Source organism: Lepisosteus platostomus, chromosome 8 (assembly GCF_059453375.1).
Source record: "Lepisosteus platostomus isolate fLepPlt1 chromosome 8, fLepPlt1.hap1, whole genome shotgun sequence".
NCBI classification, from domain to species: Eukaryota; Metazoa; Chordata; class Actinopteri; order Semionotiformes; family Lepisosteidae; genus Lepisosteus; species Lepisosteus platostomus.
The window spans coordinates 34,031,220-34,044,241 of record NC_142618.1 but is presented as its reverse complement, the minus strand read 5'-3'; positions in this window follow the sequence as shown (position 1 = coordinate 34,044,241).

Sequence of the window (13,022 nt, the reverse complement as noted above, 5' to 3'; positions counted from 1 at the left end):
TCAGTTGTCTGAAAAAACGCGTTTATTTCGGGCTGAAAAACACGTTTTGAAAAGTGTACTGTTACTGCCCCATAACTTACATGGGGTTGACCAAACTTGCAGAAACATGTTTATTTCTGCTGAAAAACACGTTTTGACCCTTTCTGCACACTGGGGTTAAGAGCTGAGTGTGTGGGCTCTTCTGAGACTTGCTGCTACATGGGTATTCAGTTGTCTGAAAAAACGCGTTTATTTCGGGCTGAAAAACACGTTTTGAAAAGTGTACTGTTACTGCCCCATAACTTACATGGGGTTGACCAAACTTGCAGAAACATGTTTATTTCTGCTGAAAAACATGTTTTGACACTTTCAGCACACTGGGGTTAAGATCTGAGTGTGTGGGCTCTTCTGAGCCTTGTTGCTACATGGGGATTCAGTTGTCTGAAAAAACGCGTTTATTTCGGGCTGAAAAACACGTTTTGCAGAGTGTACTGTTACTGCCCCATAACTTACATGGGGTTGACCAAACTTGCAGAAACATGTTTATTTCTGCTGAAAAACACGTTTTGACCCTTTCTGCACACTGGGGTTAAGATCTGAGTGTGTGGGCTCTTCTGAGCCTTGCTGCTACATGGGTATTCAGTTGTCTGAAAAAACGCGTTTATTTCGGGCTGAAAAACACGTTTTGAAAAGTGTACTGTTACTGCCCCATAACTTACATGGGGTTGACCAAACTTGCAGAAACATGTTTATTTCTGCTGAAAAACATGTTTTGACACTTTCAGCACACTGGGGTTAAGATCTGAGTGTGTGGGCTCTTCTGAGCCTTGTTGCTACATGGGGATTCAGTTGTCTGAAAAAACGCGTTTATTTCGGGCTGAAAAACACGTTTTGAAAAGTGTACTGTTACTGCCCCATAACTTACATGGGGTTGACCAAACTTGCAGAAACATGTTTATTTCTGCTGAAAAACATGTTTTGACACTTTCAGCACACTGGGGTTAAGATCTGAGTGTGTGGGCTCTTCTGAGCCTTGCTGCTACATGGGGATTCAGTTGTCTGAAAAAACGCGTTTATTTCGGGCTGAAAAACACGTTTTGCAGAGTGTACTGTTACTGCCCCATAACTTACATGGGATTGACCAAACTTGCAGAAACATGTTTATTTCTGCTGAAAAACACGTTTTGACCCTTTCTGCACACTGGGGTTAAGAGCTGAGTGTGTGGGCTCTTTTGAGCCTTGCAGTTACACAGGGATTCAGTTGTCTGAAAAAACGCGTTTATTTCGGGCTGAAAAACACGTTTTTAAAAGTGTCCTGTTACTGCCCCATAACTAACATGGGGGTGACCAAACTTGCAGAAACATGTTTATTTCTGCTGAAAAACACGTTTTGACACTTTCTGCACACTGGGGTTAAGAGCTGAGTGTGTGGGCTCTTTTGAGCCTTTCAGTTACATAGGGATTCAGTTGTCTGAAAAAACGCGTTTATTTCGGGCTGAAAAACACGTTTTCAAAAGTGTGCTGTTACTGCCCCATAACTTACATGGGGGTGACCAAACTTTCAGAAACATGTTTATTTCTGCTGAAAAACATGTTTTGACACTTTCTGCACACTGGGGTTAAGAGCTGAGTGTGTGGGCTCTTTTGAGCCTTGCAGTTACATAGGGATTCAGTTGTCTGAAAAAACGCGTTTATTTCGGGCTGAAAAACACGTTTTCAAAAGTGTGCTGTTACTGCCCCATAACTTACATGGGGTTGACCAAACTTGCAGAAACATGTTTATTTCTGCTGAAAAACACGTTTTGACACTTTCTGCACACTGGGGTTAAGAGCTGAGTGTGTGGGCTCTTTTGAGCCTTTCAGTTACATAGGGATTCAGTTGTCTGAAAAAACATGTTTATTTCGGGCTGAAAAACACGTTTTCAAAAGTGTGCTGTTACTGCCCCATAACTTACATGGGGGTGACCAAACTTGCAGAAACGTTTATTTCTGCTGAAAAACACGTTTTGACACTTTCTGCACACTGGGGTTAAGAGCTGAGTGTGTGGGCTCTTTTGAGCCTTGCAGTTACATAGGGATTCAGTTGTCTGAAAAAACACGTTTATTTCGGGCTGAAAAACACGTTTTCAAAAGTGTGCTGTTACTGCCCCATAACTTACATGGGGGTGACCAAACTTGCAGAAACATGTTTATTTCTGCTGAAAAACATGTTTTGACACTTTCTGCACACTGGGGTTAAGAGCTGAGTGTGTGGGCTCTTTTGAGCCTTGCAGTTACACAGGGATTCAGTTGTCTGAAAAAACGCGTTTATTTCGGGCTGAAAAACACGTTTTTAAAAGTGTCCTGTTACTGCCCCATAACTTACATGGGGGTGACCAAACTTGCAGAAACATGTTTATTTCTGCTGAAAAAAACGTTTTGACACTTTCTGCACACTGGGGTTAAGAGCTGAGTGTGTGGGCTCTTTTGAGCCTTTCAGTTACATAGGGATTCAGTTGTCTGAAAAAACGCGTTTATTTCGGGCTGAAAAACACGTTTTCAAAAGTGTGCTGTTACTGCCCCATAACTTACATGGGGGTGACCAAACTTGCAGAAACATGTTTATTTCTGCTGAAAAACATGTTTTGACACTTTCTGCACACTGGGGTTAAGAGCTGAGTGTGTGGGCTCTTTTGAGCCTTGCAGTTACATAGGGATTCAGTTGTCTGAAAAAACGCGTTTATTTCGGGCTGAAAAACACGTTTTCAAAAGTGTGCTGTTACTGCCCCATAACTTACATGGGGTTGACCAAACTTGCAGAAACATGTTTATTTCTGCTGAAAAACACGTTTTGACACTTTCTGCACACTGGGGTTAAGAGCTGAGTGTGTGGGCTCTTTTGAGCCTTTCAGTTACATAGGGATTCAGTTGTCTGAAAAAACACGTTTATTTCGGGCTGAAAAACACGTTTTCAAAAGTGTGCTGTTACTGTCCCATAACTAACATGGGGGTGACCAAACTTGCAGAAACATGTTTATTTCTGCTGAAAAACACGTTTTGACACTTTCTGCACACTGGGGTTAAGAGCTGAGTGTGTGGGCTCTTTTGAGCCTTACAGTTACATAGTGATTCAGTTGTCTGAAAAAACGCGTTTATTTCGGGCTGAAAAACACGTTTTCAAAAGTGTGCTGTTACTGCCCCATAACTTACATGGGGGTGACCAAACTTGCAGAAACATGTTTATTTCTGCTGAAAAACATGTTTTGACACTTTCTGCACACTGGGGTTAAGAGCTGAGTGTGTGGGCTCTTTTGAGCCTTGCAGTTACATAGTGATTCATTTGTCTGAAAAAACGCGTTTATTTCGGGCTGAAAAACACGTTTTCAAAAGTGTGCTGTTACTGCCCCATAACTTACATGGGGGTGACCAAACTTGCAGAAACATGTTTATTTCTGCTGAAAAACATGTTTTGACACTTTCTGCACACTGGGGTTAAGAGCTGAGTGTGTGGGCTCTTTTGAGCCTTGCAGTTACATAGGGATTCAGTTGTCTGAAAAAACGCGTTTATTTCGGGCTGAAAAACACGTTTTCAAAAGTGTGCTGTTACTGCCCCATAACTTACATGGGGTTGACCAAACTTGCAGAAACATGTTTATTTCTGCTGAAAAACACGTTTTGACACTTTCTGCACACTGGGGTTAAGAGCTGAGTGTGTGGGCTCTTTTGAGCCTTGCAGTTACATAGGGATTCAGTTGTCTGAAAAAACGCGTTTATTTCGGGCTGAAAAACACGTTTTCAAAAGTGTGCTGTTACTGCCCCATAACTTACATGGGGTTGACCAAACTTGCAGAAACATGTTTATTTCTGCTGAAAAACACGTTTTGACACTTTCTGCACACTGGGGTTAAGAGCTGAGTGTGTGGGCTCTTTTGAGCCTTGCAGTTACATAGGGATTCAGTTGTCTGAAAAAACGCGTTTATTTCGGGCTGAAAAACACGTTTTCAAAAGTGTGCTGTTACTGCCCCATAACTTACATGGGGGTGACCAAACTTGCAGAAACATGTTTATTTCTGCTGAAAAACACGTTTTGACACTTTCTGCACACTGGGGTTAAGAGCTGAGTGTGTGGGCTCTTTTGAGCCTTTCAGTTACATAGGGATTCAGTTGTCTGAAAAAACACGTTTATTTCGGGCTGAAAAACACGTTTTCAAAAGTGTGCTGTTACTGCCCCATAACTTACATGGGGGTGACCAAACTTGCAGAAACATGTTTATTTCTGCTGAAAAACACGTTTTGACACTTTCTGCACACTGGGGTTAAGAGCTGAGTGTGTGGGCTCTTTTGAGCCTTTCAGTTACATAAGGATTCAGTTGTCTGAAAAAACGCGTTTATTTCGGGCTGAAAAACACGTTTTCAAAAGTGTGCTGTTACTGCCCCATAACTTACATGGGGGTGACCAAACTTGCAGAAACATGTTTATTTCTGCTGAAAAACATGTTTTGACACTTTCTGTACACTGGGGTTAAGAGCTGAGTGTGTGGGCTCTTTTGAGCCTTGCAGTTACATAGGGATTCAGTTGTCTGAAAAAAAGCGTTTATTTCGGGCTGAAAAACACGTTTTCAAAAGTGTGCTGTTACTGTCCCATAACTTACATGGGGGTGACCAAACTTGCAGAAACATGTTTATTTCTGCTGAAAAACATGTTTTGACACTTTCTGCACACTGGGGTTAAGAGCTGAGTGTGTGGGCTCTTTTGAGCCTTGCAGTTACATAGTGATTCATTTGTCTGAAAAAACGCGTTTATTTCGGGCTGAAAAACACGTTTTCAAAAGTGTGCTGTTACTGCCCCATAACTTACATGGGGGTGACCAAACTTGCAGAAACATGTTTATTTCTGCTGAAAAACATGTTTTGACACTTTCTGCACACTGGGGTTAAGAGCTGAGTGTGTGGGCTCTTTTGAGCCTTGCAGTTACATAGGGATTCAGTTGTCTGAAAAAACGCGTTTATTTCGGGCTGAAAAACACGTTTTCAAAAGTGTGCTGTTACTGCCCCATAACTTACATGGGGTTGACCAAACTTGCAGAAACATGTTTATTTCTGCTGAAAAACACGTTTTGACACTTTCTGCACACTGGGGTTAAGAGCTGAGTGTGTGGGCTCTTTTGAGCCTTGCAGTTACATAGGGATTCAGTTGTCTGAAAAAACGCGTTTATTTCGGGCTGAAAAACACGTTTTCAAAAGTGTGCTGTTACTGCCCCATAACTTACATGGGGTTGACCAAACTTGCAGAAACATGTTTATTTCTGCTGAAAAACACGTTTTGACACTTTCTGCACACTGGGGTTAAGAGCTGAGTGTGTGGGCTCTTTTGAGCCTTGCAGTTACATAGGGATTCAGTTGTCTGAAAAAACGCGTTTATTTCGGGCTGAAAAACACGTTTTCAAAAGTGTGCTGTTACTGCCCCATAACTTACATGGGGTTGACCAAACTTGCAGAAACATGTTTATTTCTGCTGAAAAACACGTTTTGACACTTTCTGCACACTGGGGTTAAGAGCTGAGTGTGTGGGCTCTTTTGAGCCTTTCAGTTACATAGGGATTCAGTTGTCTGAAAAAACACGTTTATTTCGGGCTGAAAAACACGTTTTCAAAAGTGTGCTGTTACTGCCCCATAACTTACATGGGGGTGACCAAACTTGCAGAAACATGTTTATTTCTGCTGAAAAACACGTTTTGACACTTTCTGCACACTGGGGTTAAGAGCTGAGTGTGTGGGCTCTTTTGAGCCTTTCAGATACATAGGGATTCAGTTGTCTGAAAAAACACGTTTATTTCGGGCTGAAAAACACGTTTTCAAAAGTGTACTGTTACTGCCCCATAACTTACATGGGGGTGACCAAACTTGCAGAAACATGTTTATTTCTGCTGAAAAACATGTTTTGACACTTTCTGCACACTGGGGTTAAGAGCTGAGTGTGTGGGCTCTTTTGAGCCTTGCAGTTACATAGGGATTCAGTTGTCTGAAAAAACGCGTTTATTTCGGGCTGAAAAACACGTTTTTAAAAGTGTCCTGTTACTGCCCCATAACTTACATGGGGGTGACCAAACTTGCAGAAACGTTTATTTCTGCTGAAAAACACGTTTTGACACTTTCTGCACACTGGGGTTAAGAGCTGAGTGTGTGGGCTCTTTTGAGCCTTTCAGTTACATAGGGATTCAGTTGTCTGAAAAAACACGTTTATTTCGGGCTGAAAAACACGTTTTCAAAAGTGTGCTGTTACTGCCCCATAACTTACATGGGGGTGACCAAACTTGCAGAAACATGTTTATTTCTGCTGAAAAACATGTTTTGACACTTTCTGCACACTGGGGTTAAGAGCTGAGTGTGTGGGCTCTTTTGAGCCTTGCAGTTACATAGTGATTCATTTGTCTGAAAAAACGCGTTTATTTCGGGCTGAAAAACACGTTTTCAAAAGTGTGCTGTTACTGCCCCATAACTTACATGGGGGTGACCAAACTTGCAGAAACATGTTTATTTCTGCTGAAAAACATGTTTTGACACTTTCTGCACACTGGGGTTAAGAGCTGAGTGTGTGGGCTCTTTTGAGCCTTGCAGTTACATAGGGATTCAGTTGTCTGAAAAAACGCGTTTATTTCGGGCTGAAAAACACGTTTTCAAAAGTGTGCTGTTACTGCCCCATAACTTACATGGGGTTGACCAAACTTGCAGAAACATGTTTATTTCTGCTGAAAAACACGTTTTGACACTTTCTGCACACTGGGGTTAAGAGCTGAGTGTGTGGGCTCTTTTGAGCCTTGCAGTTACATAGGGATTCAGTTGTCTGAAAAAACGCGTTTATTTCGGGCTGAAAAACACGTTTTCAAAAGTGTGCTGTTACTGCCCCATAACTTACATGGGGTTGACCAAACTTGCAGAAACATGTTTATTTCTGCTGAAAAACACGTTTTGACACTTTCTGCACACTGGGGTTAAGAGCTGAGTGTGTGGGCTCTTTTGAGCCTTGCAGTTACATAGGGATTCAGTTGTCTGAAAAAACGCGTTTATTTCGGGCTGAAAAACACGTTTTCAAAAGTGTGCTGTTACTGCCCCATAACTTACATGGGGTTGACCAAACTTGCAGAAACATGTTTATTTCTGCTGAAAAACACGTTTTGACACTTTCTGCACACTGGGGTTAAGAGCTGAGTGTGTGGGCTCTTTTGAGCCTTTCAGTTACATAGGGATTCAGTTGTCTGAAAAAACACGTTTATTTCGGGCTGAAAAACACGTTTTCAAAAGTGTGCTGTTACTGCCCCATAACTTACATGGGGGTGACCAAACTTGCAGAAACATGTTTATTTCTGCTGAAAAACACGTTTTGACACTTTCTGCACACTGGGGTTAAGAGCTGAGTGTGTGGGCTCTTTTGAGCCTTTCAGATACATAGGGATTCAGTTGTCTGAAAAAACACGTTTATTTCGGGCTGAAAAACACGTTTTCAAAAGTGTACTGTTACTGCCCCATAACTTACATGGGGGTGACCAAACTTGCAGAAACATGTTTATTTCTGCTGAAAAACATGTTTTGACACTTTCTGCACACTGGGGTTAAGAGCTGAGTGTGTGGGCTCTTTTGAGCCTTGCAGTTACATAGGGATTCAGTTGTCTGAAAAAACGCGTTTATTTCGGGCTGAAAAACACGTTTTTAAAAGTGTCCTGTTACTGCCCCATAACTTACATGGGGGTGACCAAACTTGCAGAAACGTTTATTTCTGCTGAAAAACACGTTTTGACACTTTCTGCACACTGGGGTTAAGAGCTGAGTGTGTGGGCTCTTTTGAGCCTTTCAGTTACATAGGGATTCAGTTGTCTGAAAAAACACGTTTATTTCGGGCTGAAAAACACGTTTTCAAAAGTGTGCTGTTACTGCCCCATAACTTACATGGGGGTGACCAATCTTGCAGAAACATGTTTATTTCTGCTGAAAAACACGTTTTGACACTTTCTGCACACTGGGGTTAAGAGCTGAGTGTGTGGGCTCTTTTGAGCCTTGCAGTTACATAGGGATTCAGTTGTCTGAAAAAACGCGTTTATTTCGGGCTGAAAAACACGTTTTCAAAAGTGTGCTGTTACTGCCCCATAACTTACATGGGGTTGACCAAACTTGCAGAAACATGTTTATTTCTGCTGAAAAACACGTTTTGACACTTTCTGCACACTGGGGTTAAGAGCTGAGTGTGTGGGCTCTTTTGAGCCTTGCAGTTACATAGGGATTCAGTTGTCTGAAAAAACGCGTTTATTTCGGGCTGAAAAACACGTTTTCAAAAGTGTGCTGTTACTGCCCCATAACTTACATGGGGGTGACCAAACTTGCAGAAACATGTTTATTTCTGCTGAAAAACACGTTTTGACACTTTCTGCACACTGGGGTTAAGAGCTGAGTGTGTGGGCTCTTTTGAGCCTTTCAGTTACATAGGGATTCAGTTGTCTGAAAAAACACGTTTATTTCGGGCTGAAAAACACGTTTTCAAAAGTGTGCTGTTACTGCCCCATAACTTACATGGGGGTGACCAAACTTGCAGAAACATGTTTATTTCTGCTGAAAAACACGTTTTGACACTTTCTGCACACTGGGGTTAAGAGCTGAGTGTGTGGGCTCTTTTGAGCCTTTCAGTTACATAAGGATTCAGTTGTCTGAAAAAACGCGTTTATTTCGGGCTGAAAAACACGTTTTCAAAAGTGTGCTGTTACTGCCCCATAACTTACATGGGGGTGACCAAACTTGCAGAAACATGTTTATTTCTGCTGAAAAACATGTTTTGACACTTTCTGTACACTGGGGTTAAGAGCTGAGTGTGTGGGCTCTTTTGAGCCTTGCAGTTACATAGTGATTCATTTGTCTGAAAAAACGCGTTTATTTCGGGCTGAAAAACACGTTTTCAAAAGTGTGCTGTTACTGCCCCATAACTTACATGGGGGTGACCAAACTTGCAGAAACATGTTTATTTCTGCTGAAAAACATGTTTTGACACTTTCTGCACACTGGGGTTAAGAGCTGAGTGTGTGGGCTCTTTTGAGCCTTGCAGTTACATAGGGATTCAGTTGTCTGAAAAAACGCGTTTATTTCGGGCTGAAAAACACGTTTTCAAAAGTGTGCTGTTACTGCCCCATAACTTACATGGGGTTGACCAAACTTGCAGAAACATGTTTATTTCTGCTGAAAAACACGTTTTGACACTTTCTGCACACTGGGGTTAAGAGCTGAGTGTGTGGGCTCTTTTGAGCCTTGCAGTTACATAGGGATTCAGTTGTCTGAAAAAACGCGTTTATTTCGGGCTGAAAAACACGTTTTCAAAAGTGTGCTGTTACTGCCCCATAACTTACATGGGGTTGACCAAACTTGCAGAAACATGTTTATTTCTGCTGAAAAACACGTTTTGACACTTTCTGCACACTGGGGTTAAGAGCTGAGTGTGTGGGCTCTTTTGAGCCTTGCAGTTACATAGGGATTCAGTTGTCTGAAAAAACGCGTTTATTTCGGGCTGAAAAACACGTTTTCAAAAGTGTGCTGTTACTGCCCCATAACTTACATGGGGTTGACCAAACTTGCAGAAACATGTTTATTTCTGCTGAAAAACACGTTTTGACACTTTCTGCACACTGGGGTTAAGAGCTGAGTGTGTGGGCTCTTTTGAGCCTTTCAGTTACATAGGGATTCAGTTGTCTGAAAAAACACGTTTATTTCGGGCTGAAAAACACGTTTTCAAAAGTGTGCTGTTACTGCCCCATAACTTACATGGGGGTGACCAAACTTGCAGAAACATGTTTATTTCTGCTGAAAAACACGTTTTGACACTTTCTGCACACTGGGGTTAAGAGCTGAGTGTGTGGGCTCTTTTGAGCCTTTCAGATACATAGGGATTCAGTTGTCTGAAAAAACACGTTTATTTCGGGCTGAAAAACACGTTTTCAAAAGTGTACTGTTACTGCCCCATAACTTACATGGGGGTGACCAAACTTGCAGAAACATGTTTATTTCTGCTGAAAAACATGTTTTGACACTTTCTGCACACTGGGGTTAAGAGCTGAGTGTGTGGGCTCTTTTGAGCCTTGCAGTTACATAGGGATTCAGTTGTCTGAAAAAACGCGTTTATTTCGGGCTGAAAAACACGTTTTTAAAAGTGTCCTGTTACTGCCCCATAACTTACATGGGGGTGACCAAACTTGCAGAAACGTTTATTTCTGCTGAAAAACACGTTTTGACACTTTCTGCACACTGGGGTTAAGAGCTGAGTGTGTGGGCTCTTTTGAGCCTTTCAGTTACATAAGGATTCAGTTGTCTGAAAAAACGCGTTTATTTCGGGCTGAAAAACACGTTTTCAAAAGTGTGCTGTTACTGCCCCATAACTTACATGGGGGTGACCAAACTTGCAGAAACATGTTTATTTCTGCTGAAAAACATGTTTTGACACTTTCTGTACACTGGGGTTAAGAGCTGAGTGTGTGGGCTCTTTTGAGCCTTGCAGTTACATAGGGATTCAGTTGTCTGAAAAAAAGCGTTTATTTCGGGCTGAAAAACACGTTTTCAAAAGTGTGCTGTTACTGTCCCATAACTTACATGGGGGTGACCAAACTTGCAGAAACATGTTTATTTCTGCTGAAAAACATGTTTTGACACTTTCTGCACACTGGGGTTAAGAGCTGTGTGTATGGGCTCTTTTGAGCCTTGCAGTTACATAGGGATTCAGTTGTCTGAAAAAACGCGTTTATTTCGGGCTGAAAAACACGTTTTCAAAAGTGTGCTGTTACTGCCCCATAACTTACATGGGGTTGACCAAACTTGCAGAAACATGTTTATTTCTGCTGAAAAACACGTTTTGACACTTTCTGCACACTGGGGTTAAGAGCTGAGTGTGTGGGCTCTTTTGAGCCTTTCAGTTACATAGGGATTCAGTTGTCTGAAAAAACGCGTTTATTTCGGGCTGAAAAACACGTTTTCAAAAGTGTGCTGTTACTGCCCCATAACTTACATGGGGGTGACCAAACTTGCAGAAACTTGTTTATTTCTGCTGAAAAACATGTTTTGACACTTTCTGCACACTGGGGTTAAGAGCTGAGTGTGTGGGCTCTTTTGAGCCTTGCAGTTACACAGGGATTCAGTTGTCTGAAAAAACGCGTTTATTTCGGGCTGAAAAACACGTTTTTAAAAGTGTCCTTTTACTGCCCCATAACTTACATGGGGGTGACCAAACTTGCAGAAACATGTTTATTTCTGCTGAAAAACACGTTTTGACACTTTCTGCACACTGGGGTTAAGAGCTGAGTGTGTGGGCTCTTTTGAGCCTTTCAGTTACATAGGGATTCAGTTGTCTGAAAAAACGCGTTTATTTCGGGCTGAAAAACACGTTTTCAAAAGTGTGCTGTTACTGCCCCATAACTTACATGGGGGTGACCAAACTTGCAGAAACATGTTTATTTCTGCTGAAAAACATGTTTTGACACTTTCTGCACACTGGGGTTAAGAGTTGAGTGTGTGGGCTCTTTTGAGCCTTGCAGTTACATAGGGATTCAGTTGTCTGAAAAAACGCGTTTATTTCGGGCTGAAAAACACGTTTTCAAAAGTGTGCTGTTACTGCCCCATAACTTACATGGGGTTGACCAAACTTGCAGAAACATGTTTATTTCTGCTGAAAAACACGTTTTGACACTTTCTGCACACTGGGGTTAAGAGCTGAGTGTGTGGGCTCTTTTGAGCCTTTCAGTTACATAGGGATTCAGTTGTCTGAAAAAACACGTTTATTTCGGGCTGAAAAACACGTTTTCAAAAGTGTGCTGTTAATGCCCCATAACTTACATGGGGGTGACCAAACTTGCAGAAACATGTTTATTTCTGCTGAAAAACATGTTTTGACACTTTCTGCACACTGGGGTTAAGAGCTGAGTGTGTGGGCTCTTTTGAGCCTTGCAGTTACATAGGGATTCAGTTGTCTGAAAAAACGCGTTTATTTCGGGCTTAAAAACACGTTTTCAAAAGTGTGCTGTTACTGCCCCATAACTTACATGGGGTTGACCAAACTTGCAGAAACATGTTTATTTCTGCTGAAAAACACGTTTTGACACTTTCTGCACACTGGGGTTAAGAGCTGAGTGTGTGGGCTCTTTTGAGCCTTTCAGTTACATAGGGATTCAGTTGTCTGAAAAAACACGTTTATTTCGGGCTGAAAAACACGTTTTCAAAAGTGTGCTGTTACTGCCCCATAACTTACATGGGGGTGACCAAACTTGCAGAAACATGTTTATTTCTGCTGAAAAACACGTTTTGACACTTTCTGCACACTGGGGTTAAGAGCTGAGTGTGTGGGCTCTTTTGAGCCTTTCAGTTACATAGGGATTCAGTTGTCTGAAAAAACACGTTTATTTCGGGCTGAAAAACACGTTTTCAAAAGTGTGCTGTTAATGCCCCATAACTTACATGGGGGTGACCAAACTTGCAGAAACATGTTTATTTCTGCTGAAAAACATGTTTTGACACTTTCTGCACACTGGGGTTAAGAGCTGAGTGTGTGGGCTCTTTTGAGCCTTGCAGTTACATAGGGATTCAGTTGTCTGAAAAAACGCGTTTATTTCGGGCTGAAAAACACGTTTTCAAAAGTGTGCTGTTACTGCCCCATAACATACATGGGGTTGACCAAACTTGCAGAAACATGTTTATTTCTGCTGAAAAACACGTTTTGACACTTTCTGCACACTGGGGTTAAGAGCTGAGTGTGTGGGCTCTTTTGAGCCTTTCAGTTACATAGGGATTCAGTTGTCTGAAAAAACACGTTTATTTCGGGCTGAAAAACACGTTTTCAAAAGTGTGCTGTTACTGCCCCATAACTTACATGGGGGTGACCAAACTTGCAGAAACATGTTTATTTCTGCTGAAAAACACGTTTTGACACTTTCTGCACACTGGGGTTAAGAGCTGAGTGTGTGGGCTCTTTTGAGCCTTTCAGATACATAGGGATTCAGTTGTCTGAAAAAACACGTTTATTTCGGGCTGAAAAACACGTTTTCAAA